The 13,969-nt window shown below is 41.6% G+C and overlaps 1 long non-coding RNA gene across 1 annotated transcript; it reads right to left on the minus strand.

The window, feature by feature from the left end:
* Nucleotides 1-9,733: 9,733 nt before the first annotated feature.
* Nucleotides 9,734-13,061, minus strand: LOC144990166 (uncharacterized). Its single transcript, XR_013654147.1, has 2 exons — nucleotides 12,077-13,061; nucleotides 9,734-10,096 (listed from the first exon to the last, which is right to left on the minus strand). It is a non-coding gene; the product is annotated as an uncharacterized LOC144990166 (long non-coding RNA).
* Between the last annotated feature and the right edge of the window lie 908 nt (nucleotides 13,062-13,969).

Here is a 13,969-nt window from a genome sequence, read left to right on the forward strand (position 1 = left end):
AGTGCCTAGGATAGCACAAGGGTTACAAGAACAATGTCTCTGGAAAACTTATCCTTCAAATTTTGATCATGGATAGCAGCACATTTCAAACTGATATTTTTCATTTCTTGATTAATTCACTTTGTGTGTTTTAGAGTTAAGGCTAACGACAAAAGTCCGAATTTTATCATCAAAATCTGTCTCTTGATTTGAAACTGGTATTAGCAGGTTTGGCTCTCAAGAGCAGAAACCTTCTCCCCAGTGGCAGACTGCACGCTGTCAGGGCTCTCTGAGGCCAGATGGCGCGTGTTGTGCTTTGGTTACCTGCCAGACGATCTCCCATTAAAAGATGCCAAGAGTATCTCCGCAGGAAAACACTTGAGGTTTATCAAGCTTCCAAGCAGCTTCCCCTGCCAGAGGATCAAATCTGCCATGATGGCGCAACAGAAAAAGTCCATCTTTCTTGCTTCATGTCCAAACATGGAGCTTGTCCTGTAAATATTTCAAACAATGTCAGAACCCAAATGTTTCTGGCACTCAGTTCTATTGTTGTCCAATGTTGTCTGCAGGCGAATGCCTTTATCAAAGTGCTAAAAATTCACTTTGTTATTAAAAAAAAACTACATTTTTTGCTTTTGTCTTTTCTTTTTCTTCATTTATGTTTCTTCCTTCACTCTCAGCTGGAGGCTGCAGGAGAATGCAGATCCACCAGGGAATAAGGAGGCATGCCTTTCAGAATACCAGGTTTTCATGCACTGACACTCAGTTGAGACTTTCATCAGTTAAACGTGATCTTAGGTTGGTCTTATTGTTCTATAGATGTGAGAAAGACTGCTCACATACTACATATGGCCAAACATTGTCAGAACAGCAATGCTTGTAAGCTGCAGTGTGTGGTATGTGACGGGAAGCGCGTTCCAAGTTTTGACAATCAGCTGGCGAGCGGGTTGACGTTTTTTCATTTCTTCCCACTTGTGTTTGCTCGCTAGCTCTGCTTGCTGTCATGCAAGAATTTCCAAGTCTTCATTCAGTGACTCGAACTTCTTCACCCATATGTCTGAGCCCTTCAGGTCAGCAGCTCTTGGCTCAAAATCTCTGACGGAGACACCACGGATGAACCTCAGGTCAGCACTGACGGTTGCACACTCGTGTGGATGGGTGATGAACTTAAAAAGACGAGTGTGCTCACCAAATTCTCTGAAGCATGCTTTGAATGTCTGCAGCAGGTTAGACGTGAAGTCCGCTAGCTGCTGAAGATGAAGATGTTGAACAGGGTCACTTGCTGTGCATGCATCTTTAAACTCTCCCAGCATTTCAAAGTGTAGCAAACGACCAGTTTTAATATCCGTGATGAAGAGCTCCAGCTTGTTTTCAAATACAAACACTGCTTGTTGAAGGGACAAGACAGTATTTTTAACGCCTTGCATTTTCAAATAAAGCTGGCTTAGATGCTCAGTCATGTTCACGAGATAGTAGAACTTAAGGAACCGCTCAGTGTTAGATAATTCAGGACATTTTTCATTTCCAAAAAGTTCGCTCAGGCAAGCCGCGAAACAGCTGAGTACCTTCCGTCTTGACAACCAGCGCACATTCCTGTGCAGGAGCAGATCAGGGCAATTATTCCCAATTTCATCTAGCACTGATTTAAACTGGCGTTCATACAAAGATCAGGCCACAACAAAGTTGATCACCCAAATGACCAACGACATCACCTCACCAAGCTCCTCATCACACATCTGAGCACAAAGCGCCTCCTGATGCAAGCTGCATTGAAAATTTAGGATTGGTCTCTTTTCATGAGGAAGAGCTGCGAATCCTTTGTTTTTCCCCACCATGCACCATCAGCACACACTGAAATAAGTTAATTTGTCTGTCTGTTATTTTTCCTAGCAAACTCAGGGAAAATCTTGAATAAATCCCCCTCTCTTGTTGTCCCCTTCCTTAGCAAAACAGCGAAACTTTCCTCACGTAATGTGCCACCGACAGCAGGCCTTGCAATCCGCTGAACTGGGATGATTGGCTCACGCAAGAGAAAGGAATAGCGCTGCATTCATATCCTTCAATTGCCTCTATTTTGTGTTGCAATTGTGATCAGTTCTTGCTGACGGAGGCATCTCTTTTATTCATTTGATGATCTGGTAAATGGTAAATGGCGTATACTTATATAGCGCCTTTCTTCCTACAAGGACAAAGCGCTTTACAGTCACACACACATTCACACACTGGTGGCGGCTCCGCTGCCAAACACAGCCTGCCTACCACCAGAGGCAAGGTGGGGTTCAGTGTCTTGCCCAAGGACACTTTGACTCATGGGCGGGCATGGCGGGAATCGAACCTGCAATATTACGATCGTGGGTCGACCGCCCTACCACTCCACCACGGCCGCCCCGTGGTGCAGCGTGGTGATCTTGTCTCCGAATAGTCGTCAAAAAGTTCATTGGCAACATTTGGGCATGAATGCCTTGGTATACTCTCCATCTGTGAATGGCATCTCATTTCTCATAATTGCTTAAGATTCAGCAATGCTCACTGAATTCCAGTCACCTTGTTGGGTCAAAACGCAGAGCTTCTGCTGACTAGCGTTCACTCTGCACAGTAGCTCATGACATGCTCTCTTCCTGCTGTCCCTTGCAGGGTGTTTTGATGCAAATGTCGCATGGCGTATGTCGAAGTGCCACTTTATATTTGACTGTTTTATCGATGCAATTTTTATTTTTTTTGTTTTTTTAAACTTGTACTGTCCAACAGCTGGGCAGACAGATGAAAGCTGAGGGCCTCTTGTGTTGGACATATTTTACTTTAACAAGAGGGGTTATTAATCTTCAGACAAACCAAAGGTATGTCTGAATAAACCCCTTTTGTAATTGAGGCCAAACGTTATTAATTTCAAACATGTCTGAAAATCTTTGGTGTTGGACCGGACGGAAAAGGAAAGAGGGGAAGAAGAGAGAGGGATGTTAGAGAGAGGGGGGGTTAGGAGGGTCATAATAGGAGGGGAGGGGGGATAAGACCATGAAGCAGCATTAAGCAACAAGTTTACTGGTTGTTTATCATTACAGTAAGGTTCAAATGTAGTACAAATCTCAAAGGGCGGGGCCTGTTCACACACACATTTTTATCAACACACCTGCTAGCTGCAAAAATGTCCACATGTCAACATGTACACAAAACAGATAATGTTCACACACGCATACCTATGCCTTCAAACCAACTAGTGTGAAATATTTCATTCAATCATGCAAACTATTAGTGCAAAGGTGAGCTAACACCTGTGCTCAGGTGAGTGTTTATGTTCTTCTAAAATGGATGGTGGAATGTGAAAAGAAGGAAGGAGAGTGCCCAGCCACCCCCACACCAAGACCCCCGTCGCAGCAGCAGCGGCAGCCGGAACCCCCCAACGCCAAACGGCAGCAGGCAGAGAACAACCGCCCCCCGGGTGACCACATCCGCCACCCAAGCCAGGGCCAGCAGGACCGCCGCGAGGCCCCCAGAGCCAGAGAGCAGGGAGGCACGGGGGGAAAAGAGAGCGCTGCCCCAGCCCAACCAGGAGAGCAGCCCCCCCCCCCCCCCCCCCCCCGCCGCGCCGGGAGGGCCCAACGAAGGGCCCCACCCGCCCCATCGATGCAATTTTAGCGTTGCTTATTAGACACACTGCAGAACCGGCTCTCTCCACGAAGGTAAGTTCCTCTGTCCATTCCTGCTGAAAAGTACGATACTCCCCATCTTTTTTCTTTTAGCCATCTTCTTCATCTAAATGGTTTCCACAATAAGCTAGATGACTAATTGATGAAACACACTATGAATAAGGACGCCAGTGACAAAAATTACCTAAAGTGAAGCTGCACAGGACAACCGTAAGCAATGTTTGGTGTCGTGACAAGCCATGAGGTTCAGCAATATGGCAACTGCAAACAGTGGTGCAAGTTTTTAAACATGTGCAGCTGACTAGTTGGCATGAAATCTTGTGGCTCTCCAACCAGACCCCTGGCTGTGCCCAGAAATTCTGTCCATAGAGATTTTAAACACAAAGCAAAATCTAAACCACGTTCTAATCCATTCCAAGCACAACTGGTTTCTACAGACTCATATTCTCTCCCTTTTTGGTTCTTCAGCAAGTCAACAACAAATGCATTTTACTCAGAGATGTGACGTTGACAGGAAGGTCCACACGTCTTCTCATTCGGTTTTAAAGCTGACAGCTCACAATGGGAAAACTGCAGTGGATCAGACGGAACTAGGATACACAAACATTTGCCTCTGGGATGTAAAGACAGGAGTTTGGCTGACCTATACGAATGACCTTTAGTTAGACGATGTACGTTTAGCAGCCGGAGAAGGTCATGGAGATGCCTGCTCAACCCAATGTGTCATTTATACATGTTATAGTTATTGACATTCCTCAGCCTTTGACTTATATCTTTATAAAAATATATTTTACTTTTATTTCTGGTTAATACCTAGGAAGAACTCGTGATTTTAATGGAAAAATAGTCTTTTGAGGTGGAAAAAGGCAAGAACAGGTTGATAAAAGAACAACATTCTGGTTTAGAAGGATTTTTTCCCAAATGTACAGTGCTGTGTCCACGCTTCCTCACAGCAGACAGCTCCATCCCTTCACACCTTATCAGCGAGTGCTGCAGGTGAGTCGCTGATTTACGCCAGTCATTTCCAAGCCTCTCCGTCTGCCTGTAATGACTCTGTCCTGGGCCTGCTGGCAGCTAGAGATACTGAGGACTGAAGTCAAATGCTGAATGGTGACTACAGGGGATGGGTCCTCTGCAGTGCTCATCAATTAGACTTTTTTTCTTTCTAATGTCAAGCCTCCAGAGGGACTGCTGCATCTGACTAGACCCTGAACAGAATCAGGAAGCTTTTTCTAAGACAAGTGAGCCTCCAAACAAATAAAATTATCTTTACATTCCAACAAACTTTGAACAAGTGACTGTTTATGTAATTTAAAACAAAATAGCTGGCTGCTTTAAGCCACTAACGGACTGCTTTTTGCATGTGTGAGAAAAAGGGACAGTGCCAGAAAAAAAGAGAGCAGCAATTCATCTGAAATACTGAGAACCTCCTGCTGTCACTATCCACCAGACAAAAATGGGATTTGATGGATGACTGCTCAGAAATAATCCTGTCAACTTTGTGCAAACACACAGAGGGGAAAAAAGTATTTGTCACAGATTCTGCAAGTTGTTCCACTTAAAAAGATGAATTTGGTCTGTAATGCTCATCATAGAAACACTTTTATGATGTATAACTGTGAGAAACAAAATGTAAAAAAGAAATCCAGAAAATCACACTGTTTGATTTTTTTAAATGTGTTTGTATAATGATACAAAAACTATTTTTTTAGACTTAAACAAAAGCTCACCTCAACACATTGTGATGTCATGCTTGTTATTCTGACAGAGGTCAAACCATTGACTCTTTATGAGAACTGGACTTAGTGACCCCTTACCACTCACATTCCAAACAGAAGGTTTAGAATGTGAGTACCATAGACTTCTATAAAGGAAATAAACTGCTATTACTTAGTCATTCTATTGGTCACAATAACTATTCTTGCTCTCTTCTAACTTTTTTTTAACAAGTTCTTGTTAATCCTAGTTTTTTTTTCATGTTTTTTTTTTTTTGTAGTCAAAGTTATTCAAAAAAAGGATGGTGCTGCTACCCCACAACGTGCTCCTGAGCACGCTTTCAAGTAATAGGGGTGAGGACTTCCCACAAGCTCAGTCCTGATTGGTGCAAATGGTTGTCATTTACAGTGAGGCAAGTAAGTATTTAAACACTGTGATTTTGCAAGTTCTCCCACTGAGAAATCATAGAGGGGTCGGCCATTTTCATCTTAGGTGCATGTTCACTGTGGGAGACATCATCTAAAAACAATCTGGAAATCACTTTGCATGATTTTTTAAATAATTTATTTGTGTGCTACTGCTGCAAAGAAGTCTTTAAACATCTGTCTATCAGCTAGAATACTGATCCTCAAAGTCCACCTTTAAATAGTCCACCTCCACTCCTCTTACTATCCTAAATTAGAAGCACCTGTTTAAGGCTGTTGGCTTCATAAAGACGCCTGTCCACCCCATCCACTCAATGAGACTACAACTACAAACAAGACCAAAGAGCTGTCCCAAGACACCAGAGACAAAATTGTAGACCTCCACAAGGCTGGAAGGGGCTGCAGAGAAATTGCCAAGCAGCTTAGTTGCTCTGTTTAAAAAGATTTTAAAAGATTTAATCAATTTTATTTTTTAGACTTCTGAAGATTTTAGATTAAACCAAACTAATCATCCTGGTTTTGGTTGGTGTTTCACCTCTGAACTCTTAACCTGTCAGCTTCTGGATCTGTTGTCATGTCTTACATCACTGTTTTCTTGGACTTCTATACACGGACCTCCTCTTTGTTGAAACTTTACCTACTCCTGCATTCAGTTCTGTTTTGGGGTTGTTCATTCATCCCCATGACAACATCTTTTAAGTGTGAAGGTCAAACATGCTTGTTTTTTTACTAGAAGATCTTCTAAAACTTCCTCTCTTTTACCTTGATTGGTATTTCCGTCAGTCTCAAGCACTTCCCGTTTAACCAGTTCCAGACTTTACCATTTCATCTGCTCAGATGCAGCAGAGCACACTCTCTCATGTCGTCTGTTTCTGAGGTATCTGCTATTTATACAGGTTTCCTCTTTGCTTTCAGCTTTTCCAGTGACATCTCAGGCATGTCTCTGCTGCTGGAGCCATCAGCGCTTTGGATAACTGCCTTTTTTTTTCCCAGTCGGTCTCGTTACAGAGACTCCCCAGCGTCTGGGGAAAATATAACAGCAAAAGTTGTTTCCAATGGAGAAAAGATCATGTTTTAACATCTATGTATAAACTTTCTGACTTTAAGTACAGTCTGCCTTATCTGTTGCATGGTGAAAATTCCAAAATAGAAACACAACATGAGAGCAAGCCAGCTGTCTCTTTATCTTTTAGTCTGGAGGTTTGTTGCGTTCCGGTCTTTTGGTTTGGAGAAGATTTTGCACGACAAAATTAAGAGAAAACAAGTTTTAAGACTAAAAATATTCAATGAAGAATTAAATACTATCACGTCGTAGGATTGAGCCAAAATCTCTTTTTAAGACCAGTTATGATGAAAATTGTGTTTTTAACAAGCTTTTTTTTGAAATTTTTCTGATGATGGAGGACAATATAGAACGAAAATGTATCTTAAAATTGCGTTTCAGAGGATTTCTTTATTCAAATAATAAATCAGGAGCAGACGAAAAAGAACGCTCCATACTGATTCATCCACTTGCATACATAGATGTACATCTTTGTTTTCCTCGTATGAGCTGAAATCTGGATCAAAACTAAACAGTTGTAGCTTTTCACCATTTTCTTTTGCACCGCTAATGTTGGCTTGGGGTTGTTAAGGGCTGTAAGCTAGTGGGAGAGCGTGTCAACAGTTGGAGGATGGGATATCAGCAGAGGTTTACTTCTGCAACAAACAGCCCCACTGTTAGATGGAAAGATAATCAGAGTTTGTTTTTTACCAGTTACTTTATCCAGTTTTAGCTGCGTCTGAGGCACCACTGCTGTTTTGGTTTGATTTGTGTCTTCCTTGTTTTTTCTTTAGTTGCGTCTGTCTCGCTCAGAGACAGAGAGTTCTGGGCCCTTGTCTGTGGCGCTCTAGGCCCTCATTAGTGGGTCTTTAACCCCCGGTGGGCAGTACGTCGGGCCCACTATTCTGGCCCCCTTGAGGCCCTGGATTAGGACACAGAGTGCCCTGTGGAGATTCTTGGCTTCACAGTGAGCCAACTTCATCCCCAGCCGGGGTTTGACTTGCGGAGGGGAGACTCCAACTTAAACATTTGCTTTCAAGTATTTTATCTGGTTTTTTTTTAGGTGAGTGTGTGTGTGAAAGAGTGAGGAGCCTACAGATTTTTACTATTTCCTTCCACAACAGTGAAGGAAACTTCTGGCACGCAACAGACCAGCTTTTCCAAACCCGTTGGTGTTGGTGGATTTTTTCACACTGCTTTTAACGATTGCTTTTAACTTAAAAGCTGAGTCATATTGTAGTGACGGTCACGTGCACGTTGGGTCTAATGGCACCAAAGGATTGTGGGATGCGGCTGGGCATGGGTGTTTCTTTTATTACACCATGACTTAAGTGTCTAACAACTGAAGTGAGGTCCATGCTGTTTGGCTGCTTGAGTGTGTGTCAAAGCAATCACGCATAGAATCATGCAGGCAGTCTCCACTTTGAGATTGTCAGAGCCCTCCTGGCGGCCATTAAATAAAAGCATAAATTGGCCGCATCAATGGACAAGCCGCAGAGTTGGAAGTATGTGACAAAAGTTGCAGCTTATGGTCCGGAAAATACGGTAAATGCTTTGTCTATACGAAGTACCAAAAGCCTAGTGGAAAAGAATGAGATGCTGGATGACCTCCATTGTTGTTGTGAGCTTCACCCCACGTGACGGTCCAACTTTAAATAGGAAATGCTGACTTGAATTGCCTTGGACCATTCTAAACAAGACTGGACCATACCACTCAGTGGAAACGAGGCTTTAGTGTGTGTTCCCTGGCATGGACCTCATGCCCTTCACATGCGTGCATGTCACTGACTGGGGTATCGTTTCTCTTTTTGGCGTAGGTTATTTATTTTGTATTTCTCCACTAGTGACTGCCCGGACCTCTATGGGGGAGTCTCAGCCCAAAGAGGCCTCCTTCAGCCATTTTTCCCTTTCCTGTCTGGTTCTTGTTTTTTTCATCTGGAATTAGAAATTAATAAACTAGAAGCACGTTTCGGCCTGCTGTCCTCTTCCCAAGTTGGCATTGTCATCCTATCACCCACTTGCCATATACATAAAGTTTCAAAACTAAAAAAAAGAAATAGATTATTTTAACATTACAAAATCCCCCTACTATGACAGGTTGAATCACAGAAAACAATCCAGACAAACATTTCTGTTCGACCACATTTGACACTTTTTTCAAAAGTGTTTTACAAATTTCCTCCTCAACACATCTTCCAAAAGACAACCAAATTGTTTCTTCTTGTAACACTTTCTTTGTCACTCTCAAAAAAGTGATGAGTTTAACTGAAAACCTCCTTCTCACTCTGTTATCTTACCCTTTTCTACAAATAATTAAAAGCAATTTCTTTACTAAGATAGTTCATTTTGGCAGGAAACAATTTAAACATTTGACCCACCTGACCTCTGTGGAATCTGCATTGCATTCTATTCAATTTTGCTGCTGGAATTCATATAAATCATCCCCCTTCTTTCCCTCTTCCTCTCCATTTGTGCAGCTTTAATCAGCAGGATCACAGCAAGCACTGAATCATTACAGGGAGCAAATTACCATAACCTGACAGCAGCAAAGCACGTACACCTTCACAGCTCTCAGCCGCTGTTTGTTTAAATGCCTTAGCCCGCTGCAGGTGGGGGGTGAACTCCCAGAAAACGGAGGGTCAGGAAGGCATTTAGCAGCCGTCAGAGACCGCCTGCTTCCCCATTCCACTGGAGCCTAAAGGTGAAGCGGAATAAATGGACGCACACATTTGCCAGCCTCCTCCTCACCTTCTTCCACTGCCTGCTCTGGGAAAAGGGCTTTGACCTTTATCAGACAGGAGAGCTAACACGCTAATAGCCCTGTCCACACTGCAATTAGGGAGAAGATCTGACAGGGAATGGGAATTGTAGAGGCTGTCGCCCCAAGTGGGAGGGAAGGAGAGGGAGATAGTAAAGCTCGATAAAAATTCTTTTTTTTTTTTTTTTTTAGGTGTGGGGGTTATTTGGGTACCAAAATATTAAAAAAAAAAACATGAAAAAAAGCTAAGCAAACAAATCAGGGCCTCTTGTGCTGGACAGAAACACAAGGTGTATGTATGCAAAAACCTTTTTTGCATTTGAGGCTAATCTTTATTTTTGTGATATGAGTCTTGTCACAATGCGGTGTGACTAGAGTGGCCTGGTTAACATAGAAGGCAGATGACCTTAAAGTTCAGGAACAGGTTCTTATTCTCAGCTCACACACACTCATCCCCGTCACACTGAGCTCCTTCCCTTCTATTGGCTCCATTTAATTGGCTGGCCACGCCCAGGAAGGAAGCCACTTTAACCTTCCTCTGGTGTTAGCTTTCTACTGCCATCTGTGGTGTTAGCGGGTCATTTTGGACCCGTGTATTAAATCAGCCATAAAATACCCTAAAAAACAATCTTTTATCATCCAATGTTTTTCTTAACTCTTGTTTAGCTGGTTGGGCTCCCTTATCCATGAAAAGATTGGTTTTGATGTTTTTTGTGGCCCTCTGGGCCTTTGTTTTTAACAGCACACCCCTCGTTTTCAATGTCTAAAAAGTGGTCAAATGAACCTTAAGAGAAGAAGGCAACAAAATAATCAGTTGTTCTTTTACCTGAGTGTAACTGAGAGATATTAAAACACATTTCTTAAATGTTCAACAAAAAAAAGATTTTAATTTTAATATTATCAAATATAGTAACATCTATGGTGTTTCGGGTCATTTTTGACCCGTATATATTCACTTCAAAAAAGGGCAAAAACAAGTCTTTTTCTTCCACACATTAGAACTTTAATACAATATTTAACAATATGAAAAACAGAACAGTCATAAATAATAAAAATTACAATTAAACAAAGATTTGCAAAGTCAAATAAACAACAACCAATCGAGAAAATCACACCAAAAGAGATCAAGTACTTGTTCTATAAATACTCTGTGCAAAGAACATGTGTGTGTATGTGTGTTCAGATGCATATGTTACAAAAAGTTACACTTTTAGTATGTTCTTTGAAGATATATTTGTTGAAGGTGAAGCACACTATGTAGGTTTTTCTGTCCATATTGCTAGAGCAAACCTGACACCTCTTTCTTTTTGAGTGAGGTGGTCTCACTGGCATTGTGGCTGTGGCTGTGGATGGAGTGCTTGAGGCAGGGCTGGCTTCTGAAGGAGAAGGTGATGCTGATGCTCTTCTTGTTACTGTGGATGTGGATGGCGTGCTTGGTGACCCCTGCAGCTGTCTGACCAAGTCTGCAGCAGCTGGGTCTTGGGGCACCCGTTCCCGTAGCTCAATGTGCGGCTTGACATGGGAATTCACGAGCTCCTCAAGAAACATTCTCCGCTTGGTGTTTTGGGTTGAATTCCACCCTTGGTGAATATTGGTCCACAACACAAATGCATTGTATGCAGACACATTGAGGATGTTGTAAAACACAACCATTGGCCATCTCCTGGTCATTCGCTGGCAAGTGTAGGTGGCAGTCAGCTTGTCCAGATTGCCCACTCCTCCTTTGTTTTTGTTGAAGTCCAGGATGATTATGGGGTTTTTGTCAATTCCTGATGACACAGCAGCATCTTTGTGAAGAGTGGTCATAGGTATCACACTTTTTTGGACAGTATGAACTGTGCTCCAACGGATGTTGCCACCTTTGGATTGGAATGATTCAGCAGGAGCAGCTTCAGCACCAGTGACCTCTTCAGACTGATCAGTTGTGTCTGTTTCTTCCAATTGGTACTCCACATCATCTTCGTTCTCAGAGGCCTGCTCATCTCTATCGCTAAAATCCTGTGTGTCCTCTGCCTCATTTGCAGCAAAGATGTGATCCAAAACTTCATTTACATTGAATCTTCTCCTCATTGTTGCATCCTGTGAATTGGAGATGTGTACTCTGCAAGTCACCACTTCTACACTCAAATGGCTTGACAACCCTGGACATGTCTCCTATTGTTTGTTTTCGCAAAAAGGCAAGGAGAAAGGCCACTAAATGAAGCTCAAGTGGTTGGAGGAAGAGGCTGTTGGTTGATTGTGTGTTTATGATTTCATTTTTGTCATTTTTTATTGTTTTATAATCTAAAATTTTAACCGGGTCAAAAATGACCCGAACACCACAAAAGTCATTTTTTTCACCAGCGCACCTTATAATTTAATAAAAAAAAAAAAAAGCTTTTATTTTGTTTAAATGGAAGTCCCTGACAAAGTCAAAAAGTTTCAACGCAAAAAACAAACGTATGAAGTACTTTTATGCATTCTAAAAATCAAAACGGGTCCGTAGGGACCCTAACACCATAGGAAGGTTAACCGAACAATAAAGAAAGTGAAAGTCCTGTAAACAAAGAAAACATAAATAAACAAACGACTCAAATCATTACAACCAAAAGGTATACAAAGAAATCCAAATCCTTTCCACTTCCTGTGCCCAACTCCTACACAGGAAGTGAAGGCCTTGGCCACCATTTTGGTCTTTGGGCACCAGGAAGAGAAGGTGAGAAACATGACAAAATCAAACAAATCTTAAACATTTGGTGGTTTTGCAATTACAGGCAGGTGACAAGTAGATACAACTAATTTGTCACAAATCTATATATTGATTATGTCTGTATATCTTTTTTTTGTTCGCCCCGGACGTCAAAAACAAATCTGGCGGACGCAAATTTGACGTGCAAATGGCGTTTGGTGTGACTGCAGCACGCCATCGTCATCACAGTGGAATGGAAAAGCAAAGTACTCCCAAACGATTGACTTACATAATGCGCTTGCGGGCGATCACTTCCAATGTGATAATCTACAACCAAATAGAACAGCTGACTGCCTCAAAAGTCTTTTTAACCCTCAACTCTGGAGCTATTGCTTCAATGTTGACATGATTTCAAATTATTTCACATACACTATTAATGATAAAGATACTGTAAATCTTTAACTGTTTTATTAACATAGTTTCCAAGGATTCTGAAGTGGAGAAAAGCAGCTGTGCGCCGTTGTGCAACACTTTATGTTAGTGATATTTTGCATGCTGGTGCAAAGGTGATTTGAAAAGCTGCTTTTCTCTGCTTCAGAGTCAGCTGATACACATTGATGGTCAAAGAATTACGGTTTGTAAAAGACCATGTCTCATTTAGATCTTCACAGCGACATTTCCAGTGTTAAAGGTTTTTTTTTTTTTTTTAAACTCTTGGGAGAACCAAAACTGGTTAAAAAGGCAAAGTTACCTATTTGGTTCCCAGGTGGACATATTAACTAAAACTTCTCTGCAGTATTTTTTTTTTCTTTTAAAGAGACCAGATGAATTAATGTCCTGCTTCAACGTGTTGACTATTTTTCTCTTGTTTTGCATGTTTTGTAACCTGATATTCTATCTGCTGCCTTGTTGGCCAGGTCACCTTTGAAAAAGGGATTAGTTTATCCCAGTTTCTACCACAGTAATCCCTTCTGGCCCTCTCTACAGAATGGGGGGGGGTGATGCAGTGTTGTCACATTTTGCTTGGTAAGAGGGGGAGAATCATTCATCTGTTTTGTTCAATATGACTAAATCAACTTTGAGGTTTTTAAACATAGACGGAAACAAATGTGATCTCAGGGTCTTTGTTTTTCTCAGTTTTTGTGTTGGATTATTTAGTTTTGCAGCATTACTGTACTTTTACTAAAGTGCCTAAATAAAAACAATCTTCCTCAGTCGTCCCTGTAAAATGTAAACTAAATAGCTCATACGTTTACATACCTGGGAGGGAATTCTGATTTCTCTGTCATTTTTCATAGAATATGAATGATAACACAAGCACTTTTTCCCACTCATAGTTAGTGGTTGAATGAAGGCATTTACTGTCACAAAATGTGGTTTACCCTTTTTAAATCATAAAGACAAAAGAAACAAACAGAAGTTTGCATTATATGGAAAGTCTTACTAAAGGTCTTAAAATGGTCTGAAACCTAACTTGAAGAATAGGAGCCCTGCATCAACCACTATAGTGGTAACAACTCTTTTTCGACTTATAGTTATAACTATAAGTCGAAAAACAGTTTTTGTGTTTTCATTCATATTCTATGAAAAATGACCCAGAAATCATCATTTCTTGCAGGGTATGTAAACGTAGGAGCACAACTGTACTAGCCAGTGGAGAACGAGCATCTGGCTCTGTAGCCATCACCATGACAACGCGTCACACCGCAAATCAAATCGTTTTTTGTGAAAAAACAA

The sequence above is a fragment of the Oryzias latipes genome, chromosome 24 (genome assembly GCF_053564925.1).
Source record: "Oryzias latipes strain Hd-rR chromosome 24, Olatipes_Hd-rR_3.1".
Taxonomy (NCBI): domain Eukaryota; kingdom Metazoa; phylum Chordata; class Actinopteri; order Beloniformes; family Adrianichthyidae; genus Oryzias; species Oryzias latipes.